This window comes from Botryllus schlosseri, chromosome 6 (assembly GCF_051294905.1).
Source record: "Botryllus schlosseri isolate E-star chromosome 6, Bs_hap1, whole genome shotgun sequence".
NCBI lineage: Eukaryota > Metazoa > Chordata > Ascidiacea > Stolidobranchia > Styelidae > Botryllus > Botryllus schlosseri.
The window spans coordinates 354099-365801 of record NC_137241.1 but is presented as its reverse complement, the minus strand read 5'-3'; positions in this window follow the sequence as shown (position 1 = coordinate 365801).

Below are 11703 nucleotides of genomic sequence, written 5' to 3'. Positions count from 1 at the left end.
GAAAACAATTTTCACTAGCTTGGTAATGAAACCGAAGTCTTCATTCGATATTTTGTTTGTGTCAAATACTTTGCAATAAACACACTGGAGTGGTTGAGCTTTACATCATCAGACTGTAATCTGTAAATCAAACTTACATCCGATTTGTAACTGTATTGTTTACCTAACCGAGTTGTATGCACAGTTTGATATTTTTGTCATTTAGTGATTGCTCGAATCACTCCATTGATCGTAATTTCCATCATCGTGATAATCGAAGTACATTTGTTTCGAGTTCATAACAACCGGTTTTTCTATGACATGATAAATTATTGACAAGTTCTGCTTAGAAGATCGGTTGCATACCGCGAAAAATAATATACCACTCATATTGATAGTGTTACTCCATTCAGCGGTATTTTTTCCGTTGTCGATTTTCAAACGAGTAAAATTTATTACTTGAGTTGTTCTGCTTACTATATTTAAATGTAAACTCACCCATCTTTCAACAACAAACAATGATAAAATAGTATGCAATCAAACACAACAAGTTTTACTGTAGGCCACTAATTATTATCCCACATAACTCATTTCTTACCGAAGACATATTAAATATATCCATGTTACACGAAAATACTCGATATTCCCATGCTACAAACCTGTACAATGATTGGTGGTGCTTTCAAACTGTTTCGATACCTCAAGAACTTTATTGTCTGAATGGTTGTTCATGTATCTTAATAATCAAGTAGTTCAACACAGTTCTAACAGAAACACCAGAGTTGTTTACACAAAATTTTGTATGTGTACTGTATGCGAATACCATGTGTAAGTCCAGCACAATTGTGGTATCCATCCGAGTTTAGTTAACACAATTTACGACACCGAGGTCGCCTCATCTTTGGTTAGACAACAAACCAACCAAGGCTTCAGGATATGCCCATGTCATAGCAATAAATCAGCTACTCCAACAACAGAGTACATATGTTTTCTAGTTACGGTGCTTACATCTTACACACAAATCAATCTACTTTGCTAACGAAAAGTGCTGAGTCATCACATGGTTGTCCTCACAACAATACAACTAAAACATACTATCATACAAAATGGTCGTTATAGTTTGCACACCAACGGTACATCGTACAAGTAGCAAGTCTCGAGAATCCAGTTATTCAAAAAACGTGAAAGTGTTTCTACACCAAGTCGGTATGTTGACGAAAGCATATGTTGTAATATCATGATCGATTTGCATTCGTTGGTCACAAAATGTCACTCCTCTAAATAATTATTTTTTCACTCGAACACAAAAGCATACTTGTCACCATTCGTTTTCATCAAGCACGAGTTCAAGAAACTTACTTACTACGACATGAATTGTTATTTTTATGTTGTGTAAATAGGTAATAATTAATTTTAGTAACACTATATCAACATCATCGAGTTGTGCGAATAGATTTACACGCGGTCTTGTGGTTTTAATCGAAGTACACAGCACGGTCTAATGTAGAGCCATCTCTATTGTGCAGCAACTCGGTAATCGGAATGCATGCATTAACATTTAAACAGCGATGTTGTTTCATCACGCGAAAAATATGTTCACTATCGCGATACTCTGTACAGGGAGTGCAAATCCTTTTCACACTCGTAATAGTATACCAACGACTACCGGCGACAACGTTTAAGAATACCGATGACACTAAACATACGATACCTACCCAAGTAAAATTACCATTTCACCTGGAGGTCAGCCGTTACCTGAGTAAAAATACCATTGTCCTTTGGGGATTTATCGTTTACTCAGAGTAACAACACATTTTCACTTGGGGGTCTATCGTTTCCTAGAGTAACAAACCCCTTTTCGTTTGCAAATCTATTTTTTCTCTGGGTAACAAACCTTTTTCACTTGGAAATAAATTTTTTCCCTGAGCAACAAACCATTTTCACTTGGAAATATATTTTTTCCCTGAGCAACAAACCATTTTCACTTGGAAATATATTTTTTCCATGAGCAACAAACCATTTTCACATGGCGGATCGTCGTTTACCTGAGTAAAAATATCATTTTCCTTCGGAGATCTGGCGTTTACCCAGTGTAACAATACATTTTCTCTTGGTCATCTAGCTTTTCCTAGAGTAACAAAGCCATTTTCATTTTGAAATCTGGCAAACACACCTGACAATTTGCTATTTGTTGTATTGACGATAGTTTGAAATAGATTACAACGAACAGTGACGGAAATATACACGGACTACCGGTTTCAGAGTATACCCCATCAGTCGTATCACATCAATATCATCGGTTAACCACATACAATATGCTCTTGTACACCGAAATGCATGTTTTGGAAAATTGGACAATAGGCTTCGATAGTTCTGTGATGTCCGGGTTCGTGCTTGGATTGTCCGGGTTCGTGCTTGGATTTTCCAGGGTCAAAATATCTGAATAAAACACCTCCTCGACGATGGTTGGTATGTGGATAACGGTGTTCGGAAAACGGTTGGATTTATGTCACCCATCGCGATAACAATTCCAGGTCGAGTTTTCCCCCGCATGTTTACTATATTGCGTCTTTATTGGTCAATGTATGTCTCGACATTCAGTTTGAAATCGGAAACCCTGATAAAGTATGTAACCGGATCCGGATATCAACTCTGAATCGATAAACCCATGAACAATATTCAAAGTAAACATGTTACACCCCGTGTTTCCACGAAAAAATACCATCCAGACATACGTCGCGCTTGTTTGCCCACACCAGTATACGCGTAAATGGAGGTGTGTGACATTGCATGCAATGTGTTGGTATACAAATATCGGGGAATAAGCCTTCGATCCACAGACATTATCATAGCCGGTAATTTTGATGCAGATCGAATGTCATCAAGCACACCCGATAACAATGCCATACCAATAAGCCACATTGCAATGACTCTGAGTCAATCTGAAGTATGACATACAGACACACAGTGACACAAACATGGAGCCGTAACATGGGTTATTCGCACGACGGTGAAAGTGAACTGTACAACATATACCAATAGAGCGTTCACAGTCGAATATGCGAACCATGCACAATCATATACCCAGATTTTTGTTGGATATGTACGAAACCAATAAATCGACACATTTCTTCCCCTTCGATGTCAATAATACAAGCGGCGTTCCAATGCATCGCTCGAATGTAAGGTTCGTCAGGTGTAAAATCCATGTCAAATAAAACCAAAGTGTCCCTTCCGTGTTTTATTATTTCCACCGACGCTTCTTGTCTGTGTCGTAACACTATGGTGCGGGGAGTTGAAAAACGGTGGATTGTGAAACGGATTGACATGACCAACTGAACCAACGTCAATAGTCTTGTGGTGATGCCGTTTCAAAATGTTCTTCGATATGACCAACTGAAACCAACGTCAATAGTCTTGTGGTGATACCGTTTCAAAATGTTTGAAGGTTAAAATTGAAAATATGCATTCCACTGATTATAAATTTGAGCGTCAGCCGTTACCGCTCCGGGGGGTTTGGATGTGACGGGGCAGCGGAAATCTGCATAAAACCGAAATTTCGACTCATTTGTACAGCGTCAGTTCCGAAATTGTAAGGAAGAACTGCCTTTTCCTAACAGAATATGTATGAACTGACGAATGATAATGGTGGAAACGCGAGATATAGGCATCAAAAGAGAGGCTTTTATAAAAAGTTCTTGCCACATTTTCCTATTCACAACCGGAACGAGAGTAGTGTTACAGCTAATAATGGGTCTTATTGTGGTAAATGTCCGAATATTTAACCAGGTCACCAATGTCTTTACAAATTAGCAAAAACAGACCACTTACCATGCAGTGAGTCCCTCAAGTTTCAGATTTCAAAATTGTAATGTCTTGTTTAAACTCTACGTCTGCACTGAAATATTGCTAGCTTCCGAGTCCAGATAATGAATACTGAGTTGTAGCCTCGACGCAAGCTTTTTACTAATTCAGGTCACCAATGTCTTCGCAAATTCAGACCACTTACCATGAAGTGAGCCCTTAATGTTTCAAAATTGTAATGTCTTATTTCAACTCTACGTCTGCACTGAAATATGCTAGCTTCCGAGTCCAGATAATTAATACTGAGTTGTAGCCTCGACGCAAGCTTTTTACTAATTAACTAATAATAAGGCATCGAAATTTCAAGCTACAGAATGACCATACTACCAGAAAGAATTCCCTATACATAAAATATAGCACATTCCATCCCATTGTTGTTTACTTCCAAATTACAACAAATAACAAACTCGAACACAGCGGTGCTGGTAGTCTACAATCACTAAACCGATATGGAATGGAATTAATCAAATGAAAACCATAAATAACCTCAAGTCCTCAACATCAGCATCAGAGCCCGCTAGACCTCAATATTGTCTTCACAGTCAAATCAGAACTATTTTCAATCAAAACGAACACAGTGCTGCTGGCAGCCTATAATCAGAAAGCAAATAAGGAATTGGATTAATTTTGACAAATAAAATGAACAGTGAGCACCATAAATAATAGTCAGTCTTGAACATCAGTAACAGCGTCGAATGACTATCCAAGCAGATCATTATCCTCTTCACAATCACACCAGAACTATTTTAAATCAAAACGAACACATCAGTGCTGCTGGTAGCCTAGAATCAGAAAGCAAATGAAGATTTGGAATAATTTTAATGTATAAAATTAATACCATGTATAAAATTCAGTCATCAACATCCGTGTCAGTGTCCGATGAATCTCCAAGGAGGTCAATATCCTCTTCACGATCACCAATTGGCAGTGAATGGAGCTCTTCGTCTTCACTGGAATATATGTCCAACACACGGGGCATTGCATCACCCTTGTACCATTTAACTTTGTAACAACCTTCCTGCATCTCCCAACCAAAGTTTTCTGGGCATTCAGGTGGTGCATGTGGGGAAGTTGAAGATGCCCACCTTCGTGCCACGAAGTGATCACGATTGATTTTTAAGTACAATACTTCCTGACATGGTGGCAGCAAGGTTTGTTCAATTCTTCTTTTCTTTGTGTACGGTTCCAGGTGTGAAAATTGACTGTCATAAGAACGTCGTCTTCTTCGCTTTGCGAAGAAAGATGACGAAGACGTATCTGCAGAAGGTGAATCATCAACTTCGCTGCTTGCTTCAGTCACTGGCGAAGAACAAGTTTGATCGAAGAGAGGAGATGTCCGAAACAATTGATATGCAATACCCACAGTGTCATGCAATGTACCTTTGCCACTTGATGTTTCAACATAACGATCAAAGTTGTCCCATGCAACACCCGTACCCAGAGAAGGATCATGTTTCATTCCGTGCGGCGTATGGCACCCACTTTTCGACGCTTCAAAAGTCATCTCTGTTTCAACCTCTTCAATTGTATGGTAATTTGCACAATGTCCCAAACGGTTGAGAATTTCAACGACCTTTCTACTAGCAGTCATGTTTTTCATGGCTAATCCTAAGAGCAGATGCTTGCTCGGTTTTTGGTGCCCACCAGTTGCAGAAAATACAACATCTTGACATATCGATACAGCTCGTTTATCCTTTACAGACCGTCCCCACTGGCCCATGTCTGGGCCAACAATAAGCGTCCGGAAAATGTTTGCAATAGGTCTGGAACAATCACTTCACCTTTGAAAATATCATCTACCTTGAGATTATCAGACATTGCAATCTTCTTTGATTTACAGATTTCTTCACGTAAACCCAACGCTACATCAAGTAGTCTTGTTTTCAAACCTTTACGATCAGTTTTCACTTTTTTTAGGCTTGTTTCAAATCCATTGAGCTACTATACAAGATGCATTCGTGACTGGTTGTCAGCTGCCCAAATACAACAGCATTTTCAAAGTGCTCTGCAATACGCTCTTTTACCTTGACAGTAGGGTATTTCTGGCAAGTCAATTGTTCTCCACCAAATTCCATTAACAAGTGCTGATATTATGCCAGGATGTCTTTCAGCCTAAGTACTTCTTGTTTTGCAATCACCGAATCCTGCAGGTAAAGCATTAGTGCTTTCAATGTTTTTTTATGAACCTCACGCGAGCCATGCCAGGTATTTGTTTTCAACAATTTACTTCTCATTTTTCGTCTTCTTGCTTCAGCTTTCCTCTGATATGTAAGCTTGCAGTAGTTGTGATATTTGACTTCTTTCACATGAAAATTGACGCCATTGAGTATTGCTTCCAATCGTCTGTCATTGTTCAGGTTAATATACTGTCGCATTGTATTTTCACAACTTTGAGTTCTGACATTGAAAAGAGGCAGCTCTTTGCCAATTACTTTTTTTCTAGTTCGGTTGCAGAAAAAGCAAGATTTTGGGAAAACACCAGTTGTCAATGAAGGCTTAGGAATTTTTGAAGAATGAATAGGATGCCTTGTGATACGTGCACTGGTATCGGTGGCATTTTTGGTTGCATTGGTACTGTCATCAAACTCCTGAGTTAATTTCGAACGATGTGCAGGAGGTAAAGCACTAAATTTCTTGTAACAGTCCGCGTGGTATCCGTGTCTGTCGTCAACATGATCAGGAAGCATGATAGCATTATGGGCCAAACTATTTGACATACGGATATGCAGTATTTTGCGGCATTTAGCAAGGGAATTCTCTTGGAATAGAATCACGCGATCTGAGTTCTTGACTTTTTTACAGTGTAGACAGCAAATACGATCTGTTGAAATGCAAAATCATGAATCAATACCATAAGACGATTTGTCAAATTTTCAACTAGGAGATAGCTGCATCGATAATAGCATACGGTACTGGACTGATAGTTAGTTTTGGTAGAATGCATCTTCTAGGAGTCAAGTCTAATTTACTATTGGATTGTCGTGAAAAAATCGTATGCTACTTACTTTGTGCAGACGATCCAGACGTTACTGGATGATCCATTTTTCAATATTCCAGCTTAAATACCCTCCTATTACTTCAAGGATGCTGGATAGCGTCGTCTAACGTTAGCCTACATAGCAAGCAAACAGAACAAACAAATAACCCGTAGCAATGAAAAACCGTTGATGCGTGGCGACGTTTATTTCTTGCCAGATTTACACCAGATTACTGATGTATTGTTCGCATCAGTTACAGGAATATCATCTCCATCGTGTTCTAACCATCAAAACAGAAATTAGGTTTTCATAAAAATATAATTCATTATTTATTCTCTGGTGAATGGCTCAATTATTTGCTCTATAACATCGCCGGTCCAGTCTGAGCGTGGGAACTTCTGGCAAGCCGTCTTCCTGAGAGTTCATCTTTCTATTCAGATATCTCGCGTCCCCACCACTATAATTCGTCAGTTCATACATATTCTGTTAGGCATAAAAGTGCTTTTCCTTGAAATAACGGAACTGACGATGTACCGATGACTCTACATTTCGGTTTTATGCAAGTTTTTGCAAGCAGTTATCGCGAGTTTCCACCGGTCTATGACGTCAGCTCTTCAAATTATTTGATCTGTAATCAACGAAGATGCAATTTCAATTAGTTTCCGGACTGTACCTATGACTTTATTTTTATACAATTTTAGACATGTTACTTGCCTCCTTACAACTGAACCCCCCGGAGCGGTAACGGCTGACGCTCAGATTCACAATCAGTGGAGTGTATATTTTCGATTCCGACCTACAATCCTTCTAAGACCCTATGAGCATGCACTTTGGCCGTCGGCTCTCGGTCTATTACCGATATGACGAGAGCGACCTCGATCTCTTGTGGTGATGACCATTTCGAAATGTCACCGGACGAACTGGACCCTTACGAAAGTGTGTTTTATGATTGCATGTGAAATCACGAAAGGTAGTGTTCTATTGTGGTGCACGATCACAGTCTTCATTCAACAGAAACACACCTTATTGGATCGCAGTATCAGTCCGAGATTTGCAGAATCACTGTTCACGATATTTATCTGGAGTCGTTATGTGGGAGTAGCGACATCAATTGATCGTGACTGAAAGACTGATCGCAATCATTTCGAGCACCCGTACTCCGATAGTTCACCTAGATCAAACGCTGTAGTCTCAGCAGAGAACTGTGCATGGTTCGCATATTCGACTGTGAACGCTCTATTGGTATATGTTGTACAGTTCACTTTCACCGTCGTGCGAATAACCCATGTTACGGCTCCATGTTTGAGTGTCTGTATGTTATACTTCAGATTGACTCAGAGTCATTGCAATGTGGCTTATTGGTATGACATTGTTATGGTGTGTGCTTGATGACATTCGATCTGCATCAAAATTACCGGCTATGATAATGTCTGTGGATCGAAGGCTTACTCCCCGATGTTTGTATACCAACACATTGCATGCAATGTCACACACCTCCATTTACGCGTATACTGGTGTGGGCAAACAAGCGCGACGTATGTCTGGATGGTATTTTTTCGTGGAAACACGGGGTGTAACATGTTTACTTTGAATATTGTTCATTGGTTTATCGATTCAGAGTTGATATCCGGATCCGGTTACATACTTTATCAGGGTTTCCGATTTCAAACTGAATGTCGAGACATACATTGACCAATAAAAACACAATATAGTAAACATGCGGGAGAAAACTCGACCTGGAATTCTTATCGCGATGGGTGACATAAATCCAACAGTTTTCTGAACACCGTTATCCACATACCAACCATCGTCGAGGAGGTGTTTTATTCAGACATTTTGACTCTGGAAAATCCCAAGCACGAACCCGGACATCACAGAACTATCGAAGCCTATTGTCCAATTTTCCAAAACATGCATTTCGGTGTACAAGAGCATATTGTATGTGGTTAACCGATGATATTGATGTGATACGACTGATGGGGTATACTCTGAAACCGGTAGTCCGTGTATATTTCCGTCACTGTTCGTTGTAATCTATTTCAAACTATCGTCAATACAACAAATAGCAAATTGTCAGGTGTGTTTGCCAGATTTCAAAATGAAAATGGTTTTGTTACTCTAGGAAAAGCTAGATGACCAAGAGAAAATGTGTTGTTACACTGGGTAAACGCCAGATCTCCAAAGGAAAATGATATTTTTACTCAGGTAAACGACGACCCGCCAAGTGAAAATGGTTTGTTGCTCAGGGAAAAAATTTATTTCCAAGTGAACAAGGTTTGTTACCCAGAGAAAAAATATATTTCCAAGTGAAAAAGGTTTGTTACCCAGGGAAAAAAAAAATTTGCAAACGAAAAGGGGTTTGTTACTCTAGGAAACGATAGACCCCCAAGTGAAAATGTGTTGTTACTCTGAGTAAACGATAAATCCCCAAAGGACAATGGTATTTTTACTCAGGTAACGGCTGACCTCCAGGTGAAATGGTAATTTTACTTGGGTAGGTATCGTATGTTTAGTGTCATTGGTATTGTTAAACGTTGTCGCCGGTAGTCGTTGGTATACTATTACGAGTGTGAAAAGGATTTGCACTCCCTGTACAGAGTATCACGATAGTGAACATATTTTTCGCGTGATGAAACAAGATCGCTGTTTAAATGTTAATGCATGCATTTCGATTACCGAGTTGCTGTACAATAGAGATGGCTCTACATTAGACCGTGCTGTGTACTTCGATTAAAACCACAAGACCGCGTGTAAATTTATTCGCACAACTCGATGATGTTGGTATAGTGTTACTAAAATTAATTATTACCTATTTACACAACATAAAAATAACAATTCATGTCGTAGTAAGTAAGTTTCTTGAACTCGTGCTTGATGAAAACGAATGGTGACAAGTATGCTTTTGTGTTCGAGTGAAAAATAATTATTTAGAGGAGTGACATTTTGTGACCAACGAATGCAAATCGATCATGATATTACAACATATGCTTTCGTCAACATACCGACTTGGTGTAGAAACACTTTCACGTTTTTTGAATAACTGGATTCTCGAGACTTGCTACATGTACGATGTACCGTTGGTGTGCAAACTATAACGACCATTTTGTATGATAGTTTGTTTTAGTTGTATTGTTGTGAGGACAACCATGTGATGACTCAGCACTTTTCGTTAGCAAAGTAGATTGATTTGTGTGTAAGATGTAAGCACCGTAACTAGAAAACATATGTACTCTGTTGTTGGAGTAGCTGATTTATTGCTATGGCATGGACATATCCTGAAGCCTTGGTTGGTTTGTTGTCTTACCAAAGATGAGGCGACCTCGGTGTCGTAAATTGTGTTAACTAAACTCGGATGGATACCACAATTGTGCTGGACTTACACATGGTATTCGCATACTGTACACATACAAACTTTTGTGTCAACAACTCTGGTGTTTCCGTTAGTACTAGTTCTGTGTTGAACTACTTGATTATTAAGATACATGAACAACCATTCAGACAATAAAGTTCTTGAGGTATCGAAACAGTTTGAAAGCACCACCAATCATTGTACAGGTTTGTAGCATGGGAATATCGAGTATTTTCGTGTAACATGGATATATTTCATATATCTTCGGTAAGAAATGAGTTATGTGGGATAATAATTAGTGGCCTACAGTAAAACTTGTTGTGTTTGATTGCATACTTTTTTATCATTGTTTGTTGTTGAAAGATGGGTGAGTTTACATTTAAATTTAGTAAGCAGAACAACTCAAGTAATAAATTTTACTCGTTTGAAAAACGACAACGGAAAAATACCGATGAATGGAGTAACGCTATCAATATGAGTGGTATATTATTTTTCGCGGTATGCAACCAATCTTCTAAGCAGAACTTGTCAATAATTTATCATGTCATAGAAAAACCGGTTGTTATGAACTCGAAACAAATGTACTTCGATTATCACGATGATGGAAATTACGATCAATGGAGTGATTCGAAGTGGTAAGTTCAGCAATCACTAAATGACAAAAATATCAAACTGTGCATACAACTCGGTTAGGTAAACAATACAGTTACAAATCGGATGTAAGTTTGATTTACAGATTACAGTCTGATGATGTAAAGCTCAACCACTCCAGTGTGTTTATTGCAAAGTATTTGACACAAACAAAATATCGAATGAAGACTTCGGTTTCATTACCAAGCTAGTGAAAATTGTTTTCTATTGGATGGATATGATTTACCTTTAGAAAAACGATATAGACCGATTAAGCGACGCTGTTTCATATCCGTCGAGTGAGTAAAATTTCTTTGGAGTTCGGATTAGTGAGATAATTGTTAGGGATTCAATCACATACAAGTAACGTCTTTTAGTGACAGATTACTTGTGATGACATTTACTTTAGCAAATGACAACGGAAAAATTTTCGATTGCATTGTCGGTGTTTGTGTTAGACAAATAATTCTAGTACACCTAACTATAGGATACCTTTGGCAAATATCGTACAAATTGTTTCGTTGTGATGGTAACGACTTTCAGCGGTTTTGTTTCATGTCGGGAATTATTATTTGGGGGTTCAAAAACAATCAATACTACAAATGAACAACAATGCAAAACACGTTAAGTGAATTACAGTGTAGCAAGTACTTCCTTGATATTACGATTGTTGTGTACCAGACATTTCCAACTGAATTGAATGCATCTAGCAAACATATTCCAATTTACTTTTGTAATGATCAAAGTATGTGAAATGGTGCAAACGCATTAGGTATTAATCAAGCGGCGGTATGTCAATTCACCTAGTGTGATATCTTGACACCGGGTAATGCGCGAAAGTGTTTCAATTCTCACCGCAGATCACGACGATAAAGTATTGCACCGGTTATTGTTCCACAAAGG